This window comes from Salvelinus sp. IW2-2015, linkage group LG15 (genome assembly GCF_002910315.2).
Source record: "Salvelinus sp. IW2-2015 linkage group LG15, ASM291031v2, whole genome shotgun sequence".
NCBI lineage: Eukaryota > Metazoa > Chordata > Actinopteri > Salmoniformes > Salmonidae > Salvelinus > Salvelinus sp. IW2-2015.
Genome location: NC_036855.1, coordinates 56,798,571 through 56,814,505, shown reverse-complemented (window position 1 = coordinate 56,814,505; position 15,935 = coordinate 56,798,571). Strand labels below are relative to the sequence as shown.

The 15,935-nt window shown below is 43.4% G+C and overlaps 1 protein-coding gene across 3 annotated transcripts in view; it reads right to left on the bottom strand.

Annotated features, from left to right (window-relative positions):
* Positions 1 to 15,935, bottom strand: part of apba2b (amyloid beta (A4) precursor protein-binding, family A, member 2b) — a 66,738-nt gene that overhangs the window by 29,401 nt on the left and 21,402 nt on the right. The gene's annotated exons all lie outside the window — the stretch shown is intronic.

The following is a 15,935-nucleotide window of genomic DNA, read 5'->3' as shown; positions in this document are numbered from 1 at the left end:
AAGAGAGAGAAGGGAGAATGAAAAGGTTGAATTACCGTTTCAGAGGAAAAGTAGGTTGAGTATAATGGTTTAAATTAATTCCTGAAGACACACTAACAAACTAAAGCTTCTGGCTAGACCACCATCTTCATGCCAGAAAACCAGTTTGAGGTAGTTTCGCCTTTTCCCTCAGTGCTTGAGACAACCTTTGGCGTTGCAGCACCTGCTAATCTCCCGGATGGACAGGAGCCAACCAAGTATCATGAATACTTTCAAGTCTGCAGAGTAAGATCAGACAGCAAAGAACCCAGAGGGTACGGATGAGGAGCTGGCCAAAGATAAGAGCTGAAACTAACATAATAATAATAATAATAATAATAATAATAATAATAATTTAGCCCATCTGACATTCTGCTGCTCCTATTACCATTGACGGTACAGGTGTGGTCATTTTGTGAGTCGTAATCCCACTGCTCCTTTGAAGGGGCTGTGTCTTTCTGTTACCTATACGTAATAGAACTCCGGCGCTTCTTTAAAAGTCTGCTGACGACAGCTCCCTCCACGGTGCTGAAGCACAGAGCGTAATGGCCCTGAGGGAAGCGTCTGGGACATCTAACACGGAAGGTTGATCGGGGCCTGCTAGCTGCCAGGCGGATCCCGCTCCATGCAGATGAGCCAGAGGGAACCACAGGAGAATACCTGAAGCTTTATGGCTGTTATGAACAGGGTTATTAGCACACATGCTATTGTTTATATAGTTTATGGCGGCTCATCATCATAACAGAGAGAGAAGTTCCGTTGTAAAGCTGAGGTCCATCATCATGCTTCAGCAATACGGAACACACACCTTGGTGTCCTAACTCACACACACACACACACAACCCACAGATGGCCCGTGGATGGCTGCGGAGAGAAGTGAGTATGGCTTAGACACCACACACTAACCCACAGTGACAGCAGCCTGCTGAGACAGCTGGCACATGTCCACGTCCGCAGCCCCCGACACCAGTGACGCTGGCACAATAACACCTAGAGCCCTGGCAGTGACCCCCACTACCACAGCCCACCCACACGCACCCCCCTAGGCTGCTGACACTGGCACAATGTATGCTACAGATGGCCTCAAAATGACTCAAACAAAAGGAGTAAAAATTCGATAGCGCCTTGAGAGGACTGTCAAGAAAAAAGGGAATGTGTGTGTTTCATGAATAAGCACTTGGGAGCCGGATAGAGTAAAGAAAATCCACAGTGGCAGCTACAGATAATTCCTCCTGCTGCAGCTTTGTTTGGGATCTCCCGCTTCTTCGCCTCTTTTTTACTCAGTATGTCTACTCATCGCTATTCTCCTATTTAAAAGCTTTTTGTTGGTTTCTCATCTTTGTCCTTCGCATCACACACACACACACACACACACACACATCGGCAACACAACACACACACACCACAACACACACCACACCACACACACATCACACACACACACACACCACAATCACCACACACACACACACACACACACACACACGAGCTGTTCCAATGATCGCATGTTAAATCTGGTCTTTCCTGTCAGCCATCTGGGGTTTGAGCAGCTGCCCTGAGTGGGTCGTAACATGCTGGAGACACTGAGCCCATGGTACCAAGGATAGACACAGCAAAAGAGTTTTAGAAGAAAAGAGGCTTGGTCAAACTATAAATAAACAGTTTTGCTTTGATGTTTGCTTAGCTTTTTAAATGTTTTTTGGAGGAGGAATTAAAATGTGTGGTTGGGACTCAGAAAGGATAACCTCAGTTTAATCATTTTTGATGGAGGATTAGGCCAGTGTTTGGGTGTGCTTCCAAATCTTGGGATAAAAAATAAAAAAATGAAATTGCAGTATATTACAACTAAAACTGAAATCATGTACTGTTCCTACATAGTCTACAGTACAGTACAGTTTTGGACTGAATCACTAATACACATAATGTACTCAGTTGAATGGTGCAGTATTAATTCATTACTATAGGCATGGTCTATCATGGTCCAAACACACCAAGACAGTCATGAAGAGGGCACGACAAAACCTATTTCCCCTCAGGAGACTGAAAAGATTTGGCATGGGTCCCCAGATCCTCGAAAAGTTCTTCAGCTGCACCATCGAGAGTATCCTGACCGGTTGCATCACCGCCTGGTATGGCAACCGCTCGGCATCCATGACCTCTGTAAGGCGCTACAGAGGGTTGTGTGTACGGCCCAGTACATCACTGGGGCCAAGCTTCCTGCCATCCATGACCTCTATACTAGGCGGTGTCAGAGGAAGGCCACAAAAATGATCAGTCACCCAAGTCATAGACTGTTCTCTCTGCTACCGCACTGCAAGCGGTACCGGAACGCCAAGTCCAGGTCCATAACAGCTTCTACCCCCAAGCCATTAGACTGCTGAACAAATAATCAAATGGCCACCCAGACAATTTACATTCACCCCCCCCCTTTTTTTTTTTACACTACTGCTACTTGCTGTTTAGTATCTACGCATAGTCACTTTAACTCTACCTACAGTACATGTACATATTACCTCAATTACCTCGACTAACCTGTACCCCCACACGTTGACTCTGTACCGGTATCCCCTGTATATACAGTGGGGAGAACAAGTATTTGATACACTGCCGATTTTGCAGGTTTTCCTACTTACAAAGCATGTAGAGGTCTGTAATTTTTATCATAGGTACACTTCAACAGTGAGAGACGGAATCTAAAACAAAAATCCAGAAAATCACATTGTATGATTTTTAAATAATTAATTTGCATTTTATTGCATGACATAAGTATTTGATCACCTACCAACCAGTAAGAATTCCGGCTCTCACAGACCTCGTTTAGTTTTTCTTTAAGAAGCCCTCCTGTTCTCACTCATTACCTGTATTAACTGCACCTGTTTGAACTCGTTACCTTATGAAAGACACCTGTCCACACACTCAATCAAAACAGATTCCAACCTCTCCACAATGGCCAAGACCAGAGAGCTGTGTAAGGACATCAGGGATAAAATTGTAGACCTGCACAAGGCTGGATGGGCTACAGGACAATAGGCAAGCAGCTTGGTGAAAGGAAACAACTGTTGGCGCATTATTAGGAAATGGAAGAAGTTCAAGATGACGGTCAATCACCCTCGGTCTGGGGCTCCATGCAAGATTTCACCTCGTGGGGCATCAATGATCATGAGGAAGGTGAGGGATCAGCCCAGAACTACACGCAGGACCTGGTCAATGAACCTGAAGAGAGCTGGGACCACAGTCTCAAAGAAAACCATTAGTAACACACTACGCCGTCATGGATTAAAATCCTGCAGCGCACGCAAGGTCCCCCTGCTTAAGCCAGTGCATGTCCAGGCCTGTCTGAAGTTTGCCAATGACCATCTGGATGATCCAGAGGAGGAATGGGAGAAGGTCATGTGGTCTGATGAGACAAAAATAGAGCTTTTTGGTCTAACTCCATCGCCGTGTTTGGAGGAAGAAGAAGTATGAGTACAACCCCAAGAACACCATCCCAACCGTGAAGCATGGAGGTGGAAACATCATTCTTTGGGGATGCTTTTCTGCAAAGGGGACAGGGACACTGCACCGTATTGAGGGGAGGATGGATGGGGCCATGTATCGCGAGATCTTGGCCAACAAACCTCCTTCTCAGTAAGAGCATTGAAGATGGGTCGTGGCTGGGTCTTCCAGCATGACAACGACACGAAGCACACAGCCATGGCAACTAAGGAGTGGCTCCGTAAGAAGCATCTCAAGTCCTGGAGTGGCCTAGCCAGTCTCCAGACCTGAACCCAATAGAAAATCTTTGGAGGGAGCTGAAATCCGTATTGCCCAGCGACACCCCCGAAACCTGAAGGATCTGGAGAATCTGTAGGGAGGAGTGGGCCAAAATCCCTGCATGCATGTGTGCAAACCTAGTCAAGAACTACAGGAAACGTATGATCTCTGTAATTTTGCAAACAAAGGTTTCTGTACCAAATATTAAGTACTGCTTTTCTGATGTATCAAATACTTATGTCATGCAATAAAATGCAAATTAATTACTTAAAAATCATACAATGTGATTTTCTGGATTTTTGTTTTAGATTCCGTCTCTCACTGTTGAAGTGTACCTATGATAAAAATTACAGACCTCTACATGCTTTGTAAGTAGGAAAACCTGCAAAATCGGCAGTGTATCAAATACTTGTTCTCCCCACTGTATCCTCGTTATTGTTATTATATTGTGTTACTTTTTTTACTTGAGTTTATTTTGTAAATATTTTCTTAACTCTCATTTTCTTAAAACTGCATTGTTGGTTAAAAGGCTTGTAAGCAAGCATTTCACAGTAAGTCTATACCTGTTGTATTCGGCGCATATGACAAATAAGATTTGATTTGTTACAGAGGGCAGCAGAATAATAATAAGAGAACCAACATGTCCAGTCTGGATCTTAACTCTTCATTTCAGACTTGAAGTTAGAGGACTCATTAAAAGTTAAAGACTGAATAATTGGTTTTGCCTTGAAATTAATTCTAAGGGCAAGCGCCACTGAGATGTGACGTGGAGAGGATCAGTGTCTGCACCACGTACTCTCATGATTGGTGTCCTCCAGGGCTTGGTTATAGGCCCTCTCCTCTTCTCTTTATGCACCAAGTCACTTGGCTCTGTCATATCCTCACATGGTCTCTCCTATCATTGCGGATGACAGTCAACTACTTTTCTCCTTCCCGCCTTCTGACACCCAGGTGGCGACATGCATCTCTGCGTGCCTGGCAGATATCTCAGCTTGGATGTGGGCCCACCTTCCTCTCCGCAAATATCAAAGCAGTGACTCGCTCCTACAGGTGCATGCTCTGCAACATCCTTATCCAGAACGCTGAAACCTGCCTGGTGTTCAACCGTCCCAATACAAGACCATGGTACATGCCTACGGAGCAGCAAGAGGAACTGCCTCTCCATGCCTTCAGGCTATGCTCAAACCCTACACCCCAACCTGGGCAGTCCAGTCTGCCAACTCTGGTCTCTTGACCCTTCCACCCTTACGGGAAGGCAGCTCCCCCTCAGCCCAGTCCAAGATATTCTCTGTCTTGGCACCCCAATGGTAGAACCAGCTTCCCCCTGAAAACATCTTCCGAAAACATCTGAAACCCTTTCCTCTTCAAAGAGTATCTTAAACAATCCCATAGCACCCCATCTCCCACCCTGTAAAAATGTTTTCCTCTTTCTAAATGTCAGAGAAAAGCTGACAGCCTCCCCAGACGTTGTGCCGTTGCCTATAGGCTTACGTCTCTCCAAGGTCGGGGATATCTGAGACTACCTCTGAGTCACCACAGCCAGCTGGCGAGGGGGGGGGGGGGATCGATACAGTTACATATCTGGATATCATTTTGGACGATATATTGTATCGTATCGTTTTAACAATATCGCAATATTATTTTTGCACTAGTTTGCTGTATCTGCCCCAGAACTCCTGACCTCTCAGCTCTAATACACCATACAGTTTCAGCTAGATGAGACCATTTCTTACTGTGTACCAACTCATTGACATTTGCTCAGGAAAGTGAGAATCAAATTGGTATGCCTACAGCAATATGGCATTCAACCATAACCTCATAGCCCAAAAGGTGTACATTAACCTGTGACATCAACATGTTTTGACGTGTGATAGTATCGCTGGTTGCGATCATATTGATACTATGGGGAGTCGTAGGCTATACTGTATGTATAACAGGTGGCATCACAATCCTCGTTATCATTCTAATCATCATCCCCTGGTGATCAGTGCCATTTCACATATTTCCTCCAACACGGCATGGTCCATGCTTTAGCCTATTAGAGGCAAGGACGGTCATAAATCATACTAGGGAAGCCAATGGAATAGACCCTGGAGAGCACTGAAGGATGTACTGAGAGGATGAGGAGGAGATGTGAGACAGAGAGGAGAGAGACAGTAGCACTCATCTGGAGAATACATAGTTCGACACAAATAATGAAAACAGCAGTTAACACTCTGATTTGTTGCCAATTAGCGAACGCTATTCAAAAAATTGCATTACACAGGTTGGAAACACCCTGTTGCAGGAGAAATTCCCTTCAAATCTTCTGAAGTTTGTCATTTCCACTTTGACATTTTAGACTTGATTTTCCCTTACGAAAAAATGTCCATTAATTATTATCCACCTAATAATTCACATTTCCTGTCACTGCAGGATTATTTTCCTGCTGTAGCAAACTAGCTCAAATTAAGATCCTACATCTGTACAAAGCACATCTCATAGTGTACTAGGTATGCATAACCTGGCATGGATTTGTTGTGTGATGTGTGTCGATCGGAATGAATGTTTATGAATAGTAACACGTGTTTGACCTGATTGTATATGGAGGGCCTTGTCACTGTAGTTTCTCCTTTATACTGTACAGAGGTTTGTTTGGAATGAGTAAAGCATTCATATGCAGAAGAGAGATGGAATGGGAGAGAAAGAATTGACAGGGGTTGAGGAAAATAATGTTAATAACAGTCATTGAAAATAGTGATGTTCATTGTATTCGATGACACCTCAATACCCAGCGATATGAAGAGGGGGAGGACAGTAAATGTTCCCTTATCAAACCCACAGCCACAGTAGTAATGACTGGGCCCAGTACTGCAGTTTGGTAGCAGCCATCCACACATGAAATATCTCCTGACTTCAGTCACTAACAGCCTCCACATGGAAAGCCAGGGATCAATTATTCATCAGCCTTCACATCATACACACACTCAGAAAAGCATACCTACACACATCTTATAATATCTCACACACACACCCACACACACACACACACACACACACACACACACACACACACACACACACACACACACACACACACACACACACACACACACACANNNACACACACACACACACACACACACACACACACCTCATGAACCCTGACATCTTAAACGAAACACCATCTGTGCATTTGATGAGTGAACTGGCCCTTCCAGTTCTCACCACTGGACATTAGAGAGGCCGAAGCTTAACCATTCATCATCCAGGAGAATGGCCCATTATCAACAAGAACAAAATCAAAAGGGATTCCATTATCAGCCCAGCCCATGGTTGTCTGGTTCCTTTTGTGTGTATCAGTGTGAGTGCATGTCTTTATGTGGCTTTGTATTCTTGTGAATATATTCTTCTGTTTCTGGGTGTGGCCCTGTTAGCTGAAGATATCGATCCTGATCGATAAGAGGGACACGTGTAGCACTGGCGTGTGTGGCTGTTGCATCACTACTGACAAAGTGGCAGGTTCTGGAGGACCTGTCAACGCCCCCTCCAAGCATCCTTCACGCTTTAGTGGGCCCAGGGGACACAGCGTGACACAGAGAGAGGCAGGCTGGGAGATTGGAATCTACTTCCCCATCTCTAGAGGAGTGTCGGCGCCACGTTCTCGCTCTCCCTGTGTGCACGGCAACAGCCAGCAACAACCAATTCTAACACTGAGGAAGAGAAGAAACAGAATGAATGTAATATGCACTCTTTAATGTTTCTTCACTGTAGAAGTGGGAGTCATCAGTCACCCAATAACAAACACAAAGCTATGGAAATGAGTTCAGGGAATCTTTTCAAATTGCAGGGCCTGAAAAAAACAAGGGGAGACAATAAGCATCGCAGAAAATGCTGCTTGACAGCACCGGCAGTCCCAGTACGAATAATGCATGATTCAAGGCTATTTTAAGAAAGGGGTGGTGTTTTAGCAAGCCCTGTGTTATTCTGGGACCTCTCCAATCTCCATCACTCCCTGCAAGCTGTGCTAGTAGGAACAGAATGCCTTACTTTAATGGGAAGTCATTCAACAGAAACCAGATTCCTGAATCAAAGGTGTGCTAATGCATGTCCAGGACAGTCATGCAATGCTTTGTTTTGTTCTGATGTACATGGCAGACTCTGGATGCCTGGTCTAGACACTACATGCTCTCCACCAGGTTGCTAGCAGCAGGGGCCTCTAATGGCTGATCCCAGAGTTGTCAGTGTGCATGAGCATCTGTAGCCAATAGCCAGTATTTACAACACTGCAATAACTACAACCTACAAACACCGGGGAAGTGCCAATGAAGACGAAATGAAGACGGCAGGGACCATCAGGAATGAAGACAAGACTGCACAGGACAGGGTGGAAGGAGTAAGTCAAACACTGACAATTCAATAGCTTCCAAACCGAAGACATGGAGACAGATCGCAGACAAAAGAGACTGAGAGACAGATGTATCTCAAGGCTCTACAGCTCTCCCATCCCCTTTAGGCACACAGCTCAGTATCTGGCTTGTCTCAGTGCTGCTGCTGCTGTCACCAGTTTGGAGGGGATTCTGGATGAAAGGTTCCACTTGTTTCTCAGAGAAGCCTGTGTTTCACTCTGCCACCATTGTCTTTAAAATGCGTCGTCTTCTCCGAGAGTCACAGCATCTCAAATTGGCTGAGTCATACATCTTGGGATGAAACACAGAATAGATTAAAGAAGAACAAAACGAAGCGAGGGAAGGCAAGGCGCGGTGACGAATGAGGAAGGAAACAGGAGCGACAGCAGCAGTGCTTAAACAGAGGAGGTGGTGGCATAATAACATTGCCCAACCATCTCAAGGCATCACATCAGAGCGTGCATTTTGGGTCCCCTAGCGCTAAAGATTGTGATGAAAAAACGTGATGAACTACAGAGTCCCTGGTGGAAACAAGTGACGTCCTCACCCCTCTGGCCAGACATACTGTACTGTAGCTCGGCTTCTGATCCACTGATGATGCTGGAGGTCTGGATGGATGGATTACTGGGCTCTGATTGCAATCCCCTTTTATCACAAAGCTCTGCAGCTCCATTCAGTCTGTCTCCATAAACCCAGCTTCCCTTCTGGGCATGTATGTCATGCCATCACCAAATCTGGTAAAGACCTCATGTTTCATAATAATAGAGGACCTTGACATTACAAGCATTGTAAAAAGGGAGAGAGCACCTTTGCTTGGGTGTTCGTTGGATATTTGCTTAGAAACAGGTAGAAATTATAAGGAATGACTGCATTTTTAAGGCGGGGATCTATTTGGTATTCACAACTAGTATAAAGGGGCTACAGCTGAAGGGTTCTATTAGCATATAAACCCTCTATTCAGTTGAGCAAACTAAGACACACTTTAATGTCCACAATAGCAACTGCCCCTGAGCATCACTATTCCTATTAGTGTCTGCAGACTGCGGTCAGGCTATAGAACTGGAACTGCCTCCGTCTCAACAGAAAAACAGCCGTGATTTGCATGGTCTGAAATATTAAATGATCCTTCTGTTTGTTCACGCTTCTCCCAGAGGATCTAATTCATTTAGATACAACATGTGTCCTCAGTGAGACTAAATTGCCTAAATGAGTATAAGCAAGAGGATATGCAAGACCGCACACACACACACACACCCCCAATGGATGAATACACACACACACACACACACACACAGCAGCCAGCTCAAGACATACACATCATGTTATACAAAGTTAAAATAGTCAGCAAGGAAAAATGTTCCTTTGAAAAACTGACAATGAAGAGGGGCGTAGGCTATTCATGAAGTATATTTCTCCTTAGAGTAGTCCCAAATAATATTCATTAGGAAAATGGGAGGAATTGATTCCATATTCAACAGCATACATGATGACAGGTCAGGGCACTTCCTTTCCACACTTCACAGTCAATACAAATCCTTGGCATCGAATGCACAGAGGATTCGAAACGTATCATTATAGTGAGTAGCATATCATCAGTTTACACTTATGGCTTTTAATGATTCAACTGGCTAGATGTTGATGTCAGCCATCTCCTCAGTTATTCAAGCTTTTAATCATGATCTGTAAAGCACTGTTTCAACAGATGATAGACTCCACCAAACACACGAGTGACTCTGCCGCCAAATGCAGTCAGCCCAAAATGTGTCTTATATGGAAGCATGGGCCCAATAAAATGTGTGCAATTCCCATACACTATCAGTGACATGCAGACAGATGGGGACTATTTGAGAGGAGATTATAGGCCTACAGGATAAGAAACAGAGAGTGGACAAGCTGGCAGAGTCTTGGGCCCCGTCATAGTGCTATCTGGCTTAGAAACACAGCCTTCTGGAGGGCCACCACAGCCAGCCATTCTGCTGCCATGGGTACAGCAAGCAACCCACAACAGCTCCTCTCCTTTTCAGTCAATAGGCTAATCCTCTTTAGCGCTCAATCAATCATGGGCTTTTTGGCTGAAAGCGAGCAGAAATATGGAAATAGGAAGACAGATTTTCCACCACCCGAATCATATTGTTCATGTAAATAGGAGAACTTGTCCTGATTATGTTCTGTATGGTCACGTCACACATATCTGGATACACAGTCAATCAAGAAGAGTATTGATAATTGGAGTTGATTGGGACTGAGTACTTTTAACTACACTATGGGGGCTTTCACACCAAGTTGTTTGGTTAATTTTTTTCTGAACTCTAGTGAGTTTATCCCCTTAGTTTGGTTGGTTTGGACTGGTGTGAACACTATCCACACTCGGGTCCGGACTAAACAAACACAATAGTTCACTCAAAAAGGGTGGTCTCGGTCTGATTCAATGTGTACCTTGGTGTGATTCGCTGCAGGTGAGAACGCTGTCAGGACCAAACACAGGAAAAGAACCAGAGTCGCACATTATTATTATTGTTTGTTTGACGGCGAGCATTTGATGAAACTTGATATATCTGAAACATTCTGTGAGTACCAGCACATTTATGAGCGCATCTGATGCAGATTAGGGGAGACGGGGCTATACCGGGGATGTAGCCTACTGAATGTAAGTCTATTCACGTCGCAGTTAGAGGTGCTATTGCGATGTTTCCTCCCGCGTGTTGTTAGAAGACCAAAGAGAAAGTATTATGAAGATTGGGACACACAGCGATGCTTCATGATAATTAATCTTAAATGGATTTAACTACGGCATTTTTGTCCAATAAACAAATTACTTACATGGAAACGTGGTTTTGTTTGTGAATTTTTTGTTCGTTTGAAATTTGGCAACGTGAAACCAATTTGTCAAAAATATATCATGTAACAAATGGTGGAACTCTGATTCAAACTATAGCTCAAAACGATGTGTGAAAACACCCTAAGAGTAACCAGAGACAGGGAGTTAAAACTATGTATTGTCATATTTCCCAGCATGCTCTGTTGCAGGTCGATTTTTTTATTGTTTGTTTTAATATCTGTGTTTGAGTGTACATTGATTGTTTTTGATCTGATGCTACACAATGATATGTAACATACATTTTCCTAAATTAATCTAATCTATTAACGGTTGGATTTATTGCAATCGTAACTGAGAAGGCGGTTCCAGTTTTCATGATGTAGGTCATCTCTTATTTTTTTACCCACTTTATCCAATTAGGATCTTGTCTCTAGATCACTGCAACTCCCCAACGGGCCCGGGAGAGACGAAGGTCGAATCACGCGTCCATGACCCGCCAAACCTTCTTTACACCCGCCCTCTTAACCCGGAAGCCAGCCGCACCGATGTGTTGGAGGAAACACTGTTCAACTGACTACCGAAGTCAGCCTGCAGGTGCCCGGCCCGCCACAAGGAGTCGCTAGAGCACAATGAGCCAAGTAAAGCCCCCCTGGCCAAACCCTCCCCCTAACCTGAACAACGCTAGGCCAATTGTGCGCCGCTCTATGGGACTCCCAGTCACGGCCGGTTGTGACAAAGCCCGGGATCGAACCCGGGTCTGTAGTGACGCCTCAAGCACTGCGATGCAGTGCCTTAGACCGCTGCACCACTCGGGAGGCCTGATGTAGGCCATCTCTAGCAACAGTACTCTCCTCCCTGTTCTGACATACATTCTGATGTGGGTGATGTAAAATTGCTGGATATCCTCCCTCTTAAATGGATACCAATAGAGCAGGGATCCCCAACTGGTGGCCTGTGATTTTATTTGGCCCCCCAAGTTTTCTGAGCCAAAATATACTAATTGTATTTATTTATTTGTATTTATACTGAACAAAAATATAAACCCAACATGCAACAATTTCAACGATTTTACTAAGTTACAGTTCATGTAAGGAAATCAGTCAATTGAAATAAATTAATTAGGCCCTAGTCTATGGATTTCACATGACTGGTCAGCGGCGCAGCCATGGTTGGGCCTGGGAGGGCATAGGCCCACCCACCTGGGAGACTGGCCCACCCACTGGGGAGCATGGCCCAGCCAATCAGAATGAGTTTTTCCCCACAAAAGGGTTTTAATACAGACAGAAATATGCCTAAATTTCATCAGCTGTCCAGGTGGCTGGTCTCAGACGATCCCGCAGGTGAAGAAGCCGGATGTGGAGGTCCTGGGCCGGCGTGGTTACACGTGGTCTGCAGTTGTGAGGCTGGTTGGACGTACTGCCAAATTCTCTAAAACGACATTGGAGGAGGCTTATGGTAGAGAACTGAACGTGAAATTATCTGGCAACAGCTCTGGTGGACATTCCTGCAGTCAGCATGCCAATTGCACACTCCCTCAAAACTTGAGGCATTGCGTTGTTTGACAAAACTGCACAATTTAGAGTGGCCTTTTATTCTCCCCAGCACAAGGTGCACCTGGGTAATGATCCTGCTGTTTAATCAGCTTCTTGATATGCCACATCTGGCAGGTGGATGTATTATCTTGGCAATGGAGAAACACTCACTAACAGGGATATAAACACATTTGTGCACAAAGTTTGAGAGAAATAAGCTTTTTGTGTGTATGGAAAATGTTGGTGATCTTTTATTTCAGCTCATGAAACATGGTACCAACACTTTACATGTTGCATTTATATTTTTGTTCAGTGTATTTGTTATTACTTGTTAGACATAAAATACTGTGAAAACACCAGCAAATCAGCTCCAAGTGATTTCGATTTTGGAAATCTGTTCCAAAAGTATTCTCACACATGACAGAGAGGTATACTGTATGTGACCATATACAAATGTAAGCAAGGTGGGAAATGATAACATTTTAGTCAAATATTATTTCGGTTTGATCTTATTGCGGTCAATTTGCAGTCCACAAATAATTTGTAATCATGTTCCCACCCCGACCATCCGCTCAAGAAAAAGAAAAAAATTGGCCCGCGGCTGAATGTAGTTGATGAGTCCTGCAATAGAGATTGGATGTCACATTGTAAGCCACCATAATATGACAAGAAATATTTAAATGACACATTACACCTTAAATGGGACCATATAATTTGATATAAACCCCCAAATAGTGTTGAGTTTGAGGCCATAGGAGTTGAATTAACTCGTGATTATATTGTAAGAGTAAACATTACTCTAAATAAATAACTCTAGAATAACTCTGCAGAGAATTAAAGTAGGAGAGTTATTTTCAATGAATACTGTACGGAGTGAAACGCAATGATGCAGAGTTAAATATCAACACTAAATTGAGCATATACAACTCTGAAAAAAGAACTCACTGTTGCCAGAGTACCTTTTACTCTTTTTAAACTGGGACCAAATGTTATCTGTGGCAGAATTAGATTTTCTTCAATTAGAGTTCAATTTACTCGGTAATTTTACTGTGTATGCATCTGATTCTCCTAATGTGGTAATACACAAGAGGCCATGGTCTGCAGGGTAGGGAAGGTTACTTTCTAAATGGAATCCGTTACAGTTACCTTTCCAAAATTATAATCAGTAATGTAACTTTTGAGTTACCCAAACTCAGTACCGTAGTCTGATTACTTTCCCCTTAAGAGGGGGATTACTTTTCCCCCCGCCCCTTGTGGGCGGCAGGTAGCCTAGTGGTTAGAGCGTTGGGCCAGTAACCGAAAGGTCGAATCCCCGAGCTGACAAGGTAAAAATCTGTTCTGCCCCTGAAAAAAAGAGGCATTGATTAGAATAAGACAAACAATTGAACAACATCTATTGCAGGATAAATCAATGTTATAGTTTACATAGACGGCTATAAATGGATGTTGCATTTTACTTTATGGGTTGGTTATGTAGGCTTCTAACCCACTGCTTTTTACTACAGATCATAATACGATCAGGTTAAAAACTCTGTCATATTTCCAGTCATTCATAGCTGCAGAAAGATGTTTGGGGGGTGGGGGTGCAGCAATTTTCTCGCTGACGGGGGGTGGGGGGGACTAGTAAATATACAGGACTAGTAAAGACCCAGTGCACTGCTCGTGAGAAGAAAAAAAATACAATTATTGTTCAGATTTTTCAGGGGATGCTGCAGCACTCTCAGCACCCTTACTTCCCATGACTATGCCCCTTGATCTTCAAGAATAGGACTTGGAAATATAGATTAGCCAAACTGTTTTACCTGTTTATGATTTTATTGTCATGGAGGACTGATTAGGCTCATTGCTTCAAGTTTAAAAATAAATGCTGCTCTCATGGAATGGCATGTCTTGAGCACTACCAAAAAGTGCTATCTGCATGTGAAAAATTAATGCCATATACTGCATTTGCTATAGGCCTATTGTTTACGTTTTTTTGTTGGTGACACTTTGACAACTCGATAATTTGAGTCTGTTTAAAGGGAGAATCCACAGTTTAAACAATAACCAAGGGCCACCCTGTCTCTGTTTTGGTAAAAAGCTGAGGGATGGGCCTGTAACCACTCTCACATGAATAGGCAGAGCTATGGATGCAAGGTCTGACCATCCATGATATCAAAAGTATTGTTTCAACCATGTTTTGAGGCTATACAGTGTTTGTTTACATTTACAATGTTGACAAACATTGGATTAAAACAAGCTTATATTTTGGGTTCTCCTGGGGTGTGACAGTTGAACTAAGCTAATGAGGCATTTATAAGTTATATTCTTTAAGAATCAATGAGCACACGGTATATTATTAATTTATAAGTCTGAAAAATGGATGTAGCAACTACATATTGCCCATTTAAGTCTGCCAAAAGTGTGCGAGTTTGAGCATATGTATGTTACGCCTATGGATATTTTGTTTTGAATCAGCACAAATTAGATTGAGCAATAAAATCACCAGTCGTGGTCTTCTTAAATTAAACTAGTTTTTGAAAGTATGGAGCACAATACCATGGAAGAGTTTAGAAGGTAGGAACACACTCAAACTTTTATTCCATAGGCTGGGATCCGCACTATGCAGCTGTTGCAAGTGCGCATTTTTCACTGGCTGTCCACTGGTCGCAAAACAATGACTGATAGGCAGCTTAAACTTCGTAATTTCAACCATTATTGGGTTAAAATACACATACAGTGCCTTCGGAAAGTATTCAGACTCCAAGACTTTTCCCACATTTTGTTAAATTACAGCCTTATTCTAAAACGGATTAAAAAAAAATCTAACTCAGCAATCTACACACAATACCCCTTAGTGACAAAGAGAAAACACGTTTTTGGAAATAAAAAATAAAAATAAAAACAGAAATACCTTACGTAAGTATTCAGACCCTTTGCTAAGAGACTCGAAATTGAGCTCAGGTGCATCCTGTTTTGAATCATCCTTGAAATGTTTCTACAACTTGATTGGAGTCCACCTGTGGTAAACTCAATTGATTTTACATGATTTGTCTATACAAGGTCCCACAGTTGACAGTACATGTGTTGATACCATGTTGTTGTGTTGCTACCATGCTGTGTTTTCATGTGTCGCTGCCATGCTATGTTGTTGTCTTAGGTCTCTATGTAGTGTTGTCTCTCTTGTCGTGATGTGTGTTTTCTCCTACATTTTTAATCGCAGCCCCCACCCCTGCAGGAGGCCTCATTTAAAAAAATGTTTATTTAACTAGGCAAGTCAGTTAAGAACAAATTCTTATTTACAATGACGGCCTACCGGGGAACAGTGGGTTAACTGCCTTGCTCAGATTTTTACCTTGTCAGCTCGGGGATTCGATCCAGCAAACTTTCGGTTACTGGCCCAACGCTCTAACCTCTAGACTTCCTGCCGCACCTAATTAGCTTAAC